The following is an 18,509-nucleotide window of genomic DNA, read 5'->3' on the forward strand; positions in this document are numbered from 1 at the left end:
TTTATTAATTGTATTTATAAGATACATATGGGAACGGATCCAATTTCGAAGCTATACGTGGAAGGTGAGAAATACACGCAGTGGTTAGTTATTCTATTACAGTTTGCGGGAAAATAATTGTAGTCGAAAATGAAGAATTATTCGCATAGTTAAATGTAAGATTATAACAACAAGAAAAAGTATAGAGTCTTTGTTAATGTCATGTTCTACGTTAATATAATTCAGATAATGAAATATTATATAAAATAACATAGATCAATAAGCTGACTATACCATGTGCCAGAGTCTTATTATTTACCATAATAACATTACGATTGATAATGAAGCCTATGATTAAGCAATTAATTGCATTATTAGTTTGATATTCAGAATATTAATTTTTAACAATTACCTCATCAGTTAGGGAATCCTCAATAGCAGCGGCTGTAAGGTAAATAATTTATCTATCTCATGACTAGAAGAACAAATACAATTAAAAGGGAAACACAGTCTACCTTATGATTAGAAGAACAAAGATGATTGAAAGATAAATACAATCTACCATATTATTAGAATAACAAATACAATTAAAATGGCAACACAGTCTACCTTATGATTGCAAGAACAAAAATGATTGGAAGTGAAACACAACATACCTTATGACTAGAAGAAAAAAGATGATTGAAATAGGAAAACAATCTATCTTATGATCAGAAGAATAAAAATGATTGAAAGGGGGAATACACTCAACCTTATGACTAAAAGAACAAAGATAATTTAAAGACAAACACAATGTACCTTATGAGTAGGAGAACAAACAGCTACAGTTATGACATTGTTGTTTGCATATGTTACCAGCAGTGGTAACTTCATTGCATAATGAGGCTTTCGCTTTATTTTTCGAATTGGAAAATTGTGTCTATGTAAATAAAAGCAATTTATCTAAATGTAAAGAAAGAGCCTGGCTTATCTTACTTAGTGATTTTACATATATTAATGGTGCAGCGACCTATTTTTTCATATACAGTATTTCATTTATACAGTTAATACAGCAATTTGATGAATTTCAAATGTCTTGGATGTAAATACGAATAATCTTTGGCTTATCTATTTAGATAATTCACGAATTCTAAAGAAGGAAGTTAAGCGAGGTAACAGATTCCTGTTCTTTGTTACTGAGGTTAAGAAAATTTAATGGCCATCTTCATGTAGGAGGTTCAGTAAAGTGGTTACCAACGAGTTAAGCAACATCTTGGGATTGAGTAGTAATTTGAGCAAAGCCTTCAGATGTTTTTCTCCTATATGAGTGGATATGAGAGAATTCTGTCCACACGTTTTGTGGAACTTTGTATTGACAGACTTAGTGTACTGTTTGATTCCATAAGTTAATTACAGCTATGTTGGATCTGTAGCAGCACGTTGAAAAATTGCGTGGTTCGGGGCCATATTTTCTCTGGTGTTGTTCAGTTATATGCTTTTTAACATCCTTAAATTTGGCGTTCTTTGTAGTTCGTAGAATGTGTTTCTGAACGGGTTTTGAGGCAACATTTGCCACGTAATATTTTTCTTAAGCAAGGCATCTTGCCAGAGCATAGGTCTCTGCAATATGAAAAGTATTTAAACTTTTGATCATTGTATTACCGATGAAACAAGAATTTCGGCTTTCTCAACGCCGCATCCTTTGTTTCAAAGTACAATTCGTTCAGCATTGAAACTAAGATGCTTTTTCAACTTGAGCACTGACTGTTGCTATGGTGATACCCGCGCTATATTTCTGAAAGCTCACGAGTACCATCTGATTGGCCAGGAAAATCAAGGATCGTAAAGTTGAGAGGTTTTAACAAGACTCTTGCGGGAGAGAGAGGCACTAACGCCTCTACTCGTGCAGCATTTGGGCACGCTAACTTCATTTAGATAGAGTGGGGATGTAACTGCTTGCAATTTCTTATTTATTGGCCGTATTTGCAACTTAGAGGCTAAATTATTTTAAATTCTATCGCTAGGCTACAATTACTCACAAGAGAAGAATAAGAGATAGCTGATGCTTTAACAAGCTTGGTAAGACAGTACGACAAATTATTAAACATAAGAAATAAAATAAAAACACAGTTAAATTATGAAAAATGTGTGCTTTGTTTAAACTTTAAATAAATGTTTTAAAAGATAATTTAACTCACATACGTTTTATATTCCATCTACGTACAGTAAAAAATCAGAGATATCCGAATTCCTGCAGCTTTTCCCATTTTCTGTACAATTTCCATCCGAAACTGCGGGCAATGGGACAACTAATTTAAGGTAAGTTTTCTTGTATAATTTCTATTATTTGTGGTTAATTAAATCGTGGGTTTTATACCTAAATTTTAACGTAAGGTACGATAATATTTGATCGCAATTGAATCTTATAAAATGTAAATATGCTTATATATACATGTAATTTGACAAAACAATTAATATGTAATCACATTGTATTCTTCGTTATTTCTTGTAAGCTATATCGCACTTTAAGTTTGTGGGTGACTTAATTTGCTATTCATCTCATTGCAGAAAAACAAATTTTAATTTAAAACTGCAAGAAACCAGAAACAACGATTTAAGCCTCCTTGAAGTATGAAGTTTCCTATAAATGGAATAAAATGTTGTGTACAAATAATTAAACGATAAATACGGAATATTTATGATTATTCGATGACTCATAAAATGTTTGAAACGTGAATCTTTACTATTGTGAAGTAGAGAAGTCTTTGTATTAACACAGTTTATATGGTTTGGTTTTAGGATTTTTGCGTAGGGCTATACCTAAAACGTTAACTGCAAATGGCCGTCCTAGGTTTTGAATTAGAAGACCGAACGCATAATGTATGACAAATGAAATTTCAGCATCAATCTTATAATGAACTTAGGAACCCAAAGTACAGAGGGCGTTTTTGCAGCAATGGGACGCGAACTGTGAATTCTCAGATTCAAAGTCGTCCGGGAACGTTATCCATTGGTCACTTCCTACTATAATATTTTATAAAACAGATATTTGTGCCAGCTATTAATGTTTAAAATAGTAGTGTATGTAAACTGAAGTAAGACGTAAGAAATTGACTAACTCTAGCACTTTCACATAAATTTAATTGTTTATTTAATAATAACGTACCCCGAGAGCGTACAATTAATTCATTAACTAAAAGGGTACAATTAGTTAATTGACTAAACAGCGTTCTAATACAGATATTTCAAAAGACACATTTAAAACCTTATCTACATAACATGAAAAACACGACCTTTGCAAGTAATTGGATTAAGAATGAATTACTCTGTTAATAAATCAATATATTTGTAACTATGCTTTATTCGAATTTAACTATTGAGTTAATATATATATATATATAGGATAGCATCATAATATCTTATTTGCTTTGTTTGTTTGTCTGTAATTAAGCACAAAGCTACACTATGGGCTATCTATGCTCTACCCACCACGGGAATCGAAAACTGGATTCTAGCGTTGTAAGTCCGCAGACATAACGCTGTGCCATTGGGAGTCTATATAATATATATATAAAGAAAATATTTTAAATTATTTTTTTGTTAAATTGTACTCCAGTAATGGCAGATTTCCAAGGTGAAAGTCTTGATGCGTATGATAATTGGCCTGAAATAAGAATTATGTATTTGTTTTATTTATATAAGCATTGTATGATGACATAATGTGCTCCAACAGGTTAATGTGCCTTATATAATCCCAAGTAATTCTCAGTTTCACTAAATGCACACTGGTAACAGAATGTTATTTTTATTTCACTGGATAAACATTTCTAATTATAAATGTTATTCGTATTATGTGTTGATGTGAATGAATCCATACGCGTTTATATACAACCGAATGGACCTTCTAAACGTAAGCCACGTCGAGATTTTTAAAAGATATCAGCCATTAAGCAGGAAATAAATACGTTTCTGTGAGATTTTTCTGCAGTTAGTTCGTGTGTGAAGCTTTCCATAAAAATCACCGGTTGAACATTTTATGAATAGTGAACACAGCGCAGGCAGAAACAACTCATATAGTTTTGCATAAATTCAGTGCACACTGCAAAATGTTTATAGACTAGAAGTAAAAGGTTAAAAAAATAATGAAGCTAACTCTACCGAAATGCTAAAATATACTGATTGCTTTCAACTAGCAAATATTTGTTTGTTTGTTTGTTATTGATTTCGCGCAAATTATTTTTTACATATCCCTCATGCTCATCTAAGCGATATTTTAAATTACGTCTTGTCTGACCAATGTAAATACTTCCACATTCATATTCTATTTTATATATTCCAGTTTTTTCAGTTAAACGTTGAACTTCTTACTTATTTTACTATATCTTCCTCATTGTCGGCCGAACTAATTTGATTAATTAATGCGATATGTTAAACATGCTAACTTCACTTTTCTCGCATATAGCTTTGACTTGTAAATGTAGTATATCAAAAGGGATGTCTTTAGGTGCGCGAATTGTGAAGCATGTAAGAAAACCAAGTTAAATAAAGTTATCTACGCCAGTGATACTCTACTTGTACGAAAGTGGTTTAGTTATAACATAAGAAAATCAACGTACAAGTTGAGTATCACTGTCGTAGATAACTTTATTTAACCAACTAAACCACTTTCGTACAAGTTGAGTATCACTATCGTAGATATCTTCATTTAACTTGATTTTCTTATGTTATAACTAAACCACTTTCGTACAAGTTGAGTGTCACTGTCGTAGATATCTTTATTTAACTTGATTTTCTTATGTTATAACTAAACCACTTTCGTAAGAGTTGAGTATCACTGTCGTAGATAATTTCATTTAACTTGATTTTCTCATGTTATAACTAAACCACTTTCGTACAAGTTGAGTATCACTGTCGTAGATAACTTTATTTAACTTGATTTTCTTATGTTATAACTAAACCACTTTCGTACAAGTAGAGTATCACTGGCGAAGATAACTTTATTTAACTTGATTTTCTTATGTTATAACTAAACCATTTTTAACATAAGAAAATCAAGTTATCTACGACAGTGATACTCTACTTGTACGAAGGTGGTTTTTACTTGTCAGTTTTGTTTTAGTTGACTTCTGTAGCTTTCGAAGAAAGACTGTCGTATTACTTCTTTCGATTTGGTTTTACTGCTTTGTGGTATTAAACTCAAAGAAATAAATAGACAAAGTTCTTTTGACACATGAAATGTCTGTGACATGTCTGGCGAATATGTTTCTTTGTTGGGACAGAAGGTTGATAAACCAACTACACAGCCATTATTTGTGTCCAAACTCACACGAGTCATTGAAACAATAGTAACTTGGGAGGAGTGAAACAGCCAAAGAGGAGATTTTTTTCCCTTCGGTTATTTCAATATTGTAATTTTAAGATTTTTCTTTACATCTAAGCAAATTCAGGCTTCAATACAGACTTATTTGTTTTTCAAAATGTTATATATGAACCTTCAAATTACAATTTATGCAAACCGTTCCTTATCGCTTAGGTCCACGTGGACTACAATCATTATATACATAAGAAATTACACTAAGTTTTTTCTAAATACTTTCATCTTTACACTTTACCACAATAATATTCAACACCATGAAGTTTTAAAATGTAATTTAAAAACCATAAAATGGGAGTAGTACGAAATAAACAAAAACGTATATCGATGAACTTCAACAATTACAAGTGTTTGTTTGTTTTTAATTAAGCACAGAGCTAGACAATGGGCTATCTGTGCTCTGCCCACCACGGGTATCGAAACCCGGATTCTAGCGTTGTAAGTCCGCAGACATACCACTGTACCACTAGGGGTCTACAACTATCACATGATGTCTTAGAATGTTCTTTTCACCAAAGTTGTCACTTTTTACATCCATCCCTACAAACGTCTTCCATTTATTTATGGCAGAACGTGCAACAACTATGGTTTCTCGTAATGTCGTTGTTTTTTTTTTTGGTGCCAAGTTACACAGTAAGCTATCCATGCTTTGCTCATTGCGGAGAATCGAACCCCAGATTTTAATATTGTAAGCCTGTAAACCTACCGTTGATTTACTGGGAGACTTCGTAATGTCAATCTGTAATTTTTCAATCGGTGTAGAATTTTTCTCCATTTTGTCACTATCCCCCCTTTTTTTATTAGTTTTGTTAAATTAATTATTTTCTTAAAATCTGAAGAAAAAAAGAGTCTGTTATGTGGCCTTCATTTATTCCAGTCAGAATCATGATGAATCACAAAACAAAAGCATTTGGGCATCATGCCCCTAACATGTCATAGAAAAAAATCAAATATGCATCTGTTTACTATCTTTTTAGTTGCGTAGCTCCTTGGCATTTAGTAAAAACAGTATTCACTCCATCTTTGATTCTGTTGTATTACAGTATCACGATTACTTTCTTGGTTGCTGTATTGTTGTCAGTTTCTGGCTGGTCAGGTGTAACACTTAGCACCACATCTACTTTTCCCTCATCTTGTCAATATAAAGATAGCACAGCAAAGTTACGGAAAGTACAAAAAGTTGAAAGGTCGGCAGCTTCCTTTATAGAGATAGTTTCAGATGGCAGTTCAACTATATATTTCTTACTGTGCAAAGAATTATTAATCGCATGTCCAACCATTTCTTGACCTCTTTCCAACTCATAAAGAAACTATGATAAGATACATTGTGTCTATCTACTGTTTTCTAATCCGTGGATCCTACCCTAGACGTCCCTTTCTCCTTGGATGTCTGTTTTCCCTTACTAAATAACACTATATATGTATGGCTGAGATAAAGTGCACGTGTCATGACCTTTTCCCTAGTTACATTCAAAACTTAATTGAACAAATTTATGAGCGATCTATGCCAATAAACTTGTCACCGCAACGTAGTTTGAAATTCAAGTTTTAATATTATGTTAGTTTCATACTTTTGATGGGAAATTCTTAAATATATTCTCAATCTTCACTCCCGTGTATCACCTAAAATTACCACGATCCGAATTGCCCATTTAGGTTCTCTTACTGCCTTTGACGTTAAAAACACACTTATAGAATAGATATCGCCAACAAATACTATAAATTTATATCGTCTAATCTGAAATACAAGCCAGAAAGTCAAACCCACATATTACGCCCTCTTATCATATACTATCTTCCAAAAAAGTCAGCAATTCTCTCTAGCATTTGTTATAAAATTATTTATAACAAATAGGAAGAGAAGATTTTCAGTTACTAATTTCTGTATAAAATTAGCCAGTTTTAATGAAAGCTTTTAAAGTATCAGCCGTACAGATTAATTGCAAAGATCACATCGAACAGGTAAGGGAAGTATTCTAACCCACTTATAGCTTAGTTAGTTTGTTTGTTTGTTTTTTAATTTCGCGCAAAGCTACACGAGGGCTATCTGCGCTAGCCGTCCCTAATTTAGCAGTGTAAGACTAGAAGGAAGGCAGCTAGTCATCACCACCCACCGCCAACTCTTGGGCTACTCTTTTACCAACGAATAGTGGGATTGACCGTCACACGGCTGAAAGGGCGAGCATGCTTGGTGGTATGCGGATTCGAACCCGCGACCCTCAGATTGTGAGTCGAGCGCCTTATCCACCTGGCCATACCGGGCCCAGCTTAGTTAGAAAGCCAGTTAAGTTTTGATAGTTTTAGGTCACTGTAGTTTTTGCATATTAGTATTTTGTGTTCTTAATTCCACTGTTAGATGTGAAAGCAGAGTTAAGTATATTTGGGGTGGGAGGCGAAAATAATAATTATAGAAAATAACAGGCAAGATGAAAATACTAAATTTCTTGTTCTTATGTATATTTTTTATTCATTGTGTATTTATAGAAAAAATAAAATGTAAAAGTTAGAAATTTTTTATGTTAAATAAAAGATCCTCGTTTAGTATTTAATTTCATAATTTGTTTACCAAAACTTGAGCTATGCGCTTACGGCGTTATATTTGTTACTGCTAGTTTGCTACTTAGACACGGTTCAAAGAGGAATAAAACATTAAAAGTTAATGAAAGCGTTCGAAAATGTTATAGGCCTAAAGTTTTTAGAATTATTGGTTATAATTTTGTGTTACAATCTGCTGATATTCAAGAAAAAAAATGCACTTTTGCTTAATATTTTTCAGTTTTCGCTATGATTAGTTTTAGGGTAAAGAAAGTAAGATATGAGGTGTGAAGATTTACCGAAAAAACTTTTGGAATTCATTTAGGAGTATTTTATTCTTAACACGAAAATCACAATACATTAAGACTAGTTAGAGTCTCAGCCAGATTGACTTTGTAAGTTTGTAGAAGAAAAACAAACTTCAGTAAAAAATATTTTATAGAAATTCTTTTACTTATAACATACTTTTTACATTTAATAAAAGCTTGACAAATTTCGCGATGATATACTTAGCAAATTTGGAATTAGAGTAAAAATTGCTAATTTTGGTTGTACAGAAACGGCGTTGGTGCAGTGCAATGCACTAACTCCGTACACGTTGGAATATACTTGGATATCATAAACATAGGATGTATCAAAATCACAAGAAACCTATATTCCAGGTTTTCTTGGAAGATATTATTTAAAGGGATCTGCCATGGAGAGTGACTAATGGTCATATTTTCTGATGGTGCGTAACATTGCTGAAGAATCTACGCCCATTTATTGAAAATGCTTTTTATAGGATCAAAAATTTGTGTTTTTTTATTCATATTTGAGCATTATAAGCTCGAAGGCATCTTGAAATTCAATGAAATATGTTACATGCCGTTGTTCGTGGAAAAATTAGTCTACCAGTGTTCTGATTCCAAAACTGTTCAGTTGCTTCGTTTTTGATTTATGAACACCAAAAGAACATTGCAGTTAATTATAATCACAATATTTCTTGTTTGCCCATTTCAGTATTTTCTCACCATAGTGTTCTCCTTCATGAACGGCTTGAATACAGGAAATTCTATCTCAGCATTTCTTCTTGCATGTCTAGCTGGTCCTGGTGTTTCTTGCAAACACTTGCAAATCACATCCTCCCTAATTGACAGTTATTTTAGTGTTGAAAGTCATTCCACTTCTTTACTTTTGATAAATTGACTTTCATTTCTTAATTAGTGTCATCATAACTTCAATTATAAGTCTCGTTTTCATCTGAGCTTCTGTCACTAGAGTTTTTAGTAACATGTAAACTAATGTTCATTAATTACACTACTTGATGCCATATAGTCATCATTACTAAGTTCATAGCCACCTTCAGAATTGTTAATAACAGTTGTAGCCAACATACTTTTGGCATTGAAACTAATTTTACTCACTACATAATTATCGGAGAAGAGATTCAAAATAAGGCTAAAACTGGAATGAATTTTACACTGGAAGTTACAGAATTTTGTAGATATGAAAGATCACTCAATATGATTCAAAGAGGAATTAAACTCAATGTGATGGAATAGCTTATTGTACGGTGCATAATACTGAGTAATCTTATGTTTTTGCCTGTTTCAACACTTATAATAGAGAACTAACTAAGAAAATTGGGTCAAATGGCTGTTTTCTAGGTAAAATACATGGATAGTTCAATTGCAGTTAGTTGGGTTAATTGAAATATCGATCGTATTTTTCTTTTTCTTTTGTGACTCAAATCTTATTATTAGGGACCCTGTAACTTACAGAGTCATGGAATCTCAAGCAATGTGGTGTATAAACAGTTTAAAATATAATGCTTAAAATGCTGGTGGAGCCTATATGGATCTTCCGTAACTAATTTTAGGGTTAACTATAAAAAATATACAACCACAACCACATACACCAGCCACTCTGTATCACACTTGCATGTAATTACATTTTCACTTTAAACCTAATAAACCGGCCAGGCGTGGCGTAGTGGTTAGTGTGCTGGGTGCGGATCACAAAGTCCATGATTTGAGTCCACGATATACCGCTGAACATGCTTCACACTTTTAGCAAAGAATGCTTTTAAAAACAAAGTGACACTCAATGCTGTTATTTGGTTAAGAGTAACCGTGTAGGCAGAAGGTACTGCCTTCCTCTGATCAGTAGTTCTGAATTACGGATGGTAATGCCTCAATTATATGTTCTCTGCCCTCGTCGTTTAACTCATGTTTTGCACAAAGTGCTCTTCATTTTGAAAATATCATATAATACCATACTACATACACTAACAAGTTTAGTTTGGTTTGTTTGTAAGTTCGCGCAAAGCAACACGAGGACTATCTGCGCTAGCTGTTCCAATTTAACAGTGAAAGACTAGAAGGAAGGCAGCTACTCATCACCACCCACCGCCAATTATTGGGCTACTCTTTTACCAACGAATAGTGGGATTGACCATCACATTATAACGTGCATGTTTGATGGGACGGGGATTTGAACACGCGATCCTCAGATTGCGCGTCAAACGCCCTAACCACTTGGCCATGCTAGGCCCGCACTAACAAGAGAACATGACATTTGCTTCATTATCAGAAATAGGAAATCACACTTTATTACTCATTTTTGTATTAGCGTTAATGAGTTTTGAATGCCAAGATAACTTGCATCACATTTTATGATAATTTCTTCCTCCTAGGATAGGATTTTATAAATAACTGGAGTTTATAACGCAAATTTCCGTCATTGAACATTCTCGCCCTTTTAGCCGTGGAGGCGTTATAATGTGACGGTCAATCCAACAATTTATTAGTGAAAGAATAGTCCAAAAAGTTGGCGGTGTGTGGTGTTGACTAACTGCCTCCCATCTAGTCTATCATTGCTAAATTAGGGACGGCTAGCGCTGATAGCCCCTCTTGTAGCTTTGCGAGAAATTCCAAAGAAACCAAACCATAACACATAATGTATTATATCCAGGTTAACTGACGTCAATGTTCTGCATTTACGAAAACATTTCTTCTTCTTCGATTAACAACAACAATTGAAAAGATATAGTGGACTCAAAAAATTACCTTGCAAAAAATCTAATTTTGTGTTTAGTGTTTCTGACATATTCATTCATAAATCCAATTTTTGCAAATTTTATTTGACAAAATTTCTAGATGATACACATGAAATACTGATGTTGGTAAAAAGAGTAACACATGGACTAAACGGCCAGGTCTCAGTGACCCCTAGTGATCAGGTTAAATCGCTCAAAATTTTGAACTTCTGAGCAGAGAAAGGGCAGCCAAATAGCAGCATCCGCTGCTACAATGATTTTGTCTCACTCCTTGAATTGCCTAATTAAATTGATTATTTTGATTATTGCTATTATAAATGCGCCGACACCTGAAAGGGCACAGTATTTTCAGTGTTCTCGCAACTCGAACCTTGGAATTCCAGATCCGCAGGCCGATACGCTAGCCATGGTGCCACGCGAGGCTTAATATGGTTATTCTGGAATTAGGATAGGTACTGTGCTTACACATCCAGACTCGGGTTTTATTTTCCTTACTTTGAGTTCACAGTATATGATTTTTACCAAAGAAGGCTCTTTAAACAATATTAAGTTTCACCATTTGAGCATGGCAGTAAGCAATCACATTTTCACTAATGCATTCTGGTAAGGCTATAGTAACAATGCAAAGAATAATGTAGAAAATTCTAATTAGCCAACATAAAAACACTGAATTAATTGCCTTCGGGTGTCTCAGCGGGAAGTTTAAAAGCTTTTAACTCCAAAGTTTCGAGTTCGATCCCTGCGGCGTGCACAACACAGGCAGTCCATTGTGTAACTTTGTGGTTAACATCAGAAAAGCAGGTTGACCTAGTTCTGCGTTAGCTGCCTTTGTTAATCGATTATTGAAAATAAGTCAGCTCGTGACAGTTTATCTATAACATATTCTGATATATTGATCGAGGCCGCGAAACACTTTTATCATACTAGGAGAAACTGTCTTCTCCTTTAAAACACTGATAATGTTAATTATATCTATTTTTAAATTTATAAAAAAAACGACTTGAATAAATCTTTAATCTATCGAAACCTTTTCCAACGTAATTCTAACGAATATGGTTTCTACAGAAAAGTAGCTGGAGTTTCATTCCCTATTCTGTTGTTTTTCTTATTTAGAAATATTTGAAGAAGTATGATAAAAAGTTTTACTTTTCCACTTTCCCTTTCTCTTAGAACTTTACTTTTTGGGGGAGAGGGGGTGGGCAGGAACATTTTGTGAAAAGAAGTTTGGGATGTTGGCGTGACCTACGGATAGCGCTTCGGGTTGCATACCGAAGGTCCAAAGCTCAAAATCGCCAGTCAACGTCGGTATACACTTCAGAAATCCAGACAACGTGGATGATTCTGGCTGATATTCTTCCGTTGGGTATTAGTTTAAAAATAGGGATGGCTACACCTAATCCTTTACCTTTAGCACACGCGCACACAAGGTCTGTCTGTGTAGGTTGAGAATTTGAAATTCCAAATTGTGGTAATATAAATTCTTTATATAGTGGATCTGTAATATGTATTCCTGTTTTTCTTTAGAACTTCAGACAGTGGTTAATAGCTGATTAATTTTTTTTCCATGTGCATTCTGTAAATGATTGCATAAAATTTTGTATGTTTATTTGAGTTTTAACAAGCCGAAAATATAACGAACTAGTAAAAAGAGACCAAGGAGTGGTTAGGCCTAACAAAATGCTTCATACTCGATCAGTTAGAAGGTGAAGGAAGAACAATAAAATATTTACCGAGTCATTATCTTCGTTTAATCATTGTAGTGCCTCACTCGTTTTTTCTAAACTTATGTAAGTTTCCAACAATACTGAATGAAAATTCAAACTCGACTAGGTGTCATTATATTTTAAAACGTGTGGAGGATACCAGGGGTTTCAGCAAGATCCTCACAAATGTCAAATTCTCGTTAATATAGCCTTTACATTTTCACGTACATTGACTATGCACCTTCAAAAATGTTAATAACTCTTAACCATTTTGTCTGTCTGAAAAAATAAACAAAAAAGAGACATTTTAAAACAAAGGAGGAGAATCGTCAAGATTTGAAAAGCACTACACAAAACAATTAAAGAATAATCGTTATTTCTAATATTACAGCTAAGCTATGATAAAGCAAAACCACAGTTATAAAATAATGTAAATGAGCCTTTCTGCATATTTTCATACAAATATGACTTCTGATTATCAGTTATATGATCTGATATGCAAAAGATTGGTCATAACAACGTTAGTTATAGATAGTGGTTTCAAGCATTCTTATCTTATTTGATCTTTAAAGCGAATTATAGGGTTTATAGTATCTTACGTTCTTGGTGAACAAAAGTTGAGCCTTAAATAAAACATTTGGAATTTTCAGCGATCAAACACATGGAAATGTAGTGTGAATGAGTGATTATTTGCATCTTGGGATCACATAACTAATCATCAGATGCCTGATTTGCATGGACATTAACAGAGAGATGGTTAACGAAATCAGTTATAGCAATAGTTTCGCCTTATCGTAGCTAAAATACTATAAACTTTAATTACCCCTGTTTTGTGCAGTGTAATTTGATTGTGCCAACGTCACTTCCAGAACCTCTATTACTTTCAATGTAACTACAGCTGTTTAATGTAAATATTGACATTTACTTGCGCATATATAGTTTCTCAGTTACAGTTCCAGACGATAAGACCCCGCTTGATATAACATGGGATTATACATACATTTTTATAGTATAATACTAATATAAGACATTTTATGTTATCCTCTTAAAACACAATTAAATTGTTACGTTCATACGCAGAGCTATCGTGAAATAATCACAACCTTATTCAGTAGCGTTGGGTTTCATCATTTCATGAAGAATGGCTAGAACCGCTGGTTACTGACAGTTAAATTGTCGCTTTATTGTCGTACTTCAATTTGTCATGCTAGGTTGAAATTTAATTTACATTTGGCAATAAATATTGAATCAATGCTCTTTCTTGCTAAGGCGTTTATTATGCACTCCCATTTAATTTTATAGCATTCTTGCTTGGTTGACAATCCTATACGTATTAACATTTATGGTACTACGTTTTCAGTCCACAGATATTCGAATCAATGAAAAATATTTCTCCAAAATAATCATGTTTCAAAAATCACCAACCTCTTCTTTAATATTCGTGCAAATTTAAATTTGAGAAAAATAAAAAAAAGCATTAAGTTTTAGTTCATTTAAGATAACCTTGTTCCAGGTTCGTGAATTTTTTAAAACAAAATATCGGGAATAATAATGAACTAAACTTCTGAAAGAGTGTAATTCACTTAACAAAACGAAAAAAAAAACATCTTTTTTTGTTGTCATCTATCTGTGAATGTACAGGAATATTTTCTGAGTATTTCTACCACATCATAAAGTATTTCATTCTATCGTCACCTAGTTATATATCTACCTGCATGGATCTCGACTTGTCAGAGGTAAATAGATATCTAAAATAATCGTTATAAAAATGAATGGGAAATAGTAACTGTGGAGAGATTATTTTACTTCGTTTTAGAAAGGTATAATTAAATTTCTTTTTAACTTTATGTATAAATTATTCATGAATAATGTTTTTGAAAGGATTTTACTGATGTAGTTTTAGTACAAAGTTTTTCTTCCGATTCCAGGAAATTACAAGGTTGGATTAAAGTATTTTGCCACCTTAGGCAAGATTAAAAAAAAAATGCAGTCCCCTTCGGAACCCATGCACCATTATCATTGGCAAATATATAAATAAAATTACACGAATAAAATGTCACAACTTCTAGTAACCTTTTACTTCAGTACGCCTATCAGTGTCTTACTTGGAACTGTTTAGATTAGTAATAAACTCGATTTTTTCTTATCTTTTTTTTTTAGTGGAAAAGGTGTGAAGTGCTTCTTTAAAGTCTAGTTTCTTGAATTTAGTAGACTTCGTTTTATTTCTAAGTTGATTACCTTACCGTATCTGTGTGTATGAAAATAGTTTCCCGGTCAGTAGGACATATCAAAGGATATACAGCGAGCGCGAGAAATTCGATTCTATTGAAAGTAAAATGAAAAACTTTTTATTGCTTTTGCTGCTCTAGGCAGTTGGCTACTTCGCCCACACGCTCAAGCCGGGCTTGAATGTGTGATTACACGTAATGTGTATTATAACAGCTGTACAGTTCGATTAATAGATTACGAGCGTTGTGTGCATATATATATATATGTGTGTGTGACTGTTAAGTTTCAGCAACTTTATTGCTCTGTAATAACTTACAAGTAATAACAACTCTGACTTTTTTCTAGAATAGTTTTATATGGATACGCCAAAACTTTTGATCTACCGCTTTTATGTAAATTATGTAGATACCTTGTGGACGTTCTATCTTAAAAGAAATTATCATTGGTATTTGACAAATAACGTGCATTCCAAATTCTAGTAAAAATGGAAAGCTAACAATCTATATATAATACTCTGCATGCTCGTAGAAACAAAGGTAAAGAAATGAAACTTTTTGTAAACATTAGTAAAAAGGAAGGCCATATTATATCTAAAAAATGTAGACAAAGGTCAGGAAATGTCATGTTCTCTGGATGCTAATTAAGATGAAGGCCATTAAACTACATACCTCACATGTTATTGAGGAGGAGGGTCATTAAGAAACATATCTTTATGTGCTAATAAGAAGGAAGGCCTTTTAACGACATATCCCTACGTGTTAGTGAAGAGAAAGATTATTAAGAGACATGTCTTTACGTGCTAGTAGAAAGAAAAATCATTAAGTGACTTACCTCTAAATGCCAGTGAGAAGAAAGGCCATCAAGCAACATTTCTTTATTTGTGTATAAGAAGGGAGGCCATTAAGCGATACATGTCTGCATGCTAGTAAAAACAAACGTCAGGAAATGGCATGTTTTCTATATGCTAATAAGAATGACGACCTTTGAGCGTTATATTTCTACGTGCTGATAAGAATTATGGCTTTTAAGTGACATGTCTCTACGCACTTATAAGAAGAAAGGCAACTAAACAACATATATGTGCAAACAAAAGTTAGAAGATGAAAAATTCAATATATGCTAATAAAAATGTTACCTTTAAGTTTACTTTTAAATAGAAGGCAAACTTCATAGAAATAAATTAATAAAAATGTTACCTTTAAGTTTACTTTTAAATAGAAGGCAATCTTCGTAGAAATAAATTAATAAAAATGTTACCTTTAAGTTTACTTTTAAATAGAAGGCAAACTTCATAGAAATAAATTAATAAAAATGTTACCTTTAAGTTTACTTTTAAATAGAAGGCAAACTTCGTAGAAATAAATTAATAAAAATGTTACCTTTAAGTTTACTTTTAAATAGAAGGCAAACTTCATAGAAATAAATTAATAAAAATGTTACCTTTAAGTTTACTTTTAAATAGAAGGCAAACTTCATAGAAATAAATTAATAAAAATGTTACCTTTAAGTTTACTTTTAAATAGAAGGCAAACTTCATAGAAATAAATTATTTCATAATAATGACCAAAACGGCAAAAAAGAAACAAAGTATATCCATATATGTACGTGCACACGCAATTACTCTGACATATGGGATCTCGTTCGAAAGAGGACTTCCTCATATTTGTCATAAAAGTCAAAGTTAAAATATTTTGTTAGTTCGAATGCAATGCCGATTAAAACTGCCATGTCATAAACTAGATCTCGCGTTTCAGTGCCTGTTTCAAGCCGCTGTATTATAAGCCTAAACCTCGCGTTGCAGTATCGGTTTCAAACTGTCGTACTATAACCCTAGTCCTTACGTTGCAGTACCAATTTAAACCGCCGTGCTGTAAGCCTAAACGTCGCTTTGCAATAACGGCTTCTAACTGCATGTTATAAGTTTATTACGTGCGTTATAGTATCAGTTTACATCGCCATGCTATAAGCCTAGACCTTGCAATGCAGTGTCGGTTCCAAACCGCTGTGCTATAAGACTAGTCTGTGCGTTATAGTACGGGTTTCAAACCGCTGTTCTGTAGATCCAGACCTCGCGTTGCAGTACGCGTTTTACACCGCTAGGCATTCTCGTCTGAACAACAAGTATGCTTTTCTAGATTAGCGTAAGGCTTGTGTTAAGTTAAAAGCTATAGCTCTCTGAAGGCTGTGCGTTAATTTTTACGTTTGACGGATTTATTTTGGTTAAATTGTTGAGGATTTGGTTCAGAACGTAAAAGTCGAAAATCGATTTTAATATTTCTGTAGACCATAGCAAACTATTTTTATTTTGCATTCATATTATAAACATCTGTTTTTATACGGCAGTTTGTTTTGAGACAATATGGCGTAAAAGTTTCTGTCAGACAGAAAAAAAAATGGCATTTCCTTGGTAACATTTGCTATACTCTATCGATTGCTTCTAATGGTTATAAATGAAAAACTTGAAATAGGGCCTTGTTTCTAAGAAAATGAAAGAAGTTGAGAAAAACAAAGATTAAATAAACTACTGCGTTTTAAAAATGTCAAACATTTTTAGCAATTTAACGTTTTCGATTTCCAATCAAAACAGAAACAAAGCCAATGTAGTTCCTAAATAGCCTCGTTCAAATGGTTCTGTATAATTAGATTAACGTTACTTTATAACTTCTTCAATTCGCTGTTGTTCTGATTACCGACTGCCTGATTTGAAGAAAGGAAACACTTTGTATCACGATGTAGATGCATGTTCTTATTTCTGTAAACGTTTATTTTTTTTAAATGGCAGAACTCCATCATTATTTTGACTAAAGAATTCTCAAGGTGTGAACAAAATGCCGTGCGGACGTAATGTACGTAAAATGTATACTTCGAATCTGGTTAGATAAACATAATAAGCGTGTATTTGATTGTTAATTATAATTTTTAAATCCTGGTAGAATCAAGTGTAAATTAGTAGTAAATGTGTTAGGTTTAACTCATTGCGACTTCCTGTGTGATAGTTTTTTACTCTGGTATATGGTACAGTTCCTTTTGACATAAAACAACATAACAATGCTTGGGTAATAAAGAAAAACTTTAATATAAGTTTAAAATTACTGGAAAACAAACACAGTGAGATATCTGTGCTCTTCCCACCGCGAGCATCGTAACCGAATTTTGGCGTTACAAGTCCTTGGGTTTACCACTGAGCCACTGGGGGAGGTGGGAGGGGGGGATATGTGTGCATAGAAAGCAATATGCTTGATCAATAGACTACTTCTCGAGACAGTTTGGTGTAATTAGTCTGATTGCTGGTGTAACGTTGTTATGTAATATTATATACAACAGAGACTGTTGAACAGATATTAAGCAGGGTAATATAAAAACAAATCACCCATCTACAATTTCTAGACTAAAAAAACAAAAACAACAACAAAAAAACACGAAGGTGTGTAACCATGAGAACACAGTTTGGTGTAATTAGTCTGATTGCTGGTGTAACGTTGTTATTTAATATTATATACAACAGAGACTGTTGAACAGATATTAAGCAGGGTAATATAAAAACAAATCACCCATCTACAATTTCTAGACAAAAAAAACAAAAACAACAAAAAAAAAAAACACGAAGGTGTGTAACCATGAGAACACAGTTTGGTGTAATTAGTCTGATTGCTGGTGTAACGTTGTTATT

At 33.2% G+C, this 18,509-nt stretch overlaps 1 protein-coding gene across 2 annotated transcripts in view; it reads left to right on the forward strand.

Annotated features, from left to right (window-relative positions):
• Positions 1 to 1,826: 1,826 nt before the first annotated feature.
• Positions 1,827 to 18,509, forward strand: part of LOC106478036 (acetylcholinesterase-like) — a 128,014-nt gene continuing 111,331 nt past the window's right edge. Inside the window, exons 1-2 of one of the 2 annotated variants that reach the window (XM_013938544.2) lie at positions 1,837 to 2,037; positions 2,185 to 2,277. The gene's annotated coding sequence lies outside the window, so the exon portion shown is untranslated. Of the gene's footprint in view, positions 2,278 to 18,509 lie in introns of both variants that reach the window. The other variant, XM_022381551.1, reaches the window with a different exon arrangement.

The sequence above is a fragment of the Limulus polyphemus genome, unplaced genomic scaffold, assembly GCF_000517525.1.
Source record: "Limulus polyphemus unplaced genomic scaffold, Limulus_polyphemus-2.1.2 Scaffold174, whole genome shotgun sequence".
NCBI classification, from domain to species: Eukaryota; Metazoa; Arthropoda; class Merostomata; order Xiphosura; family Limulidae; genus Limulus; species Limulus polyphemus.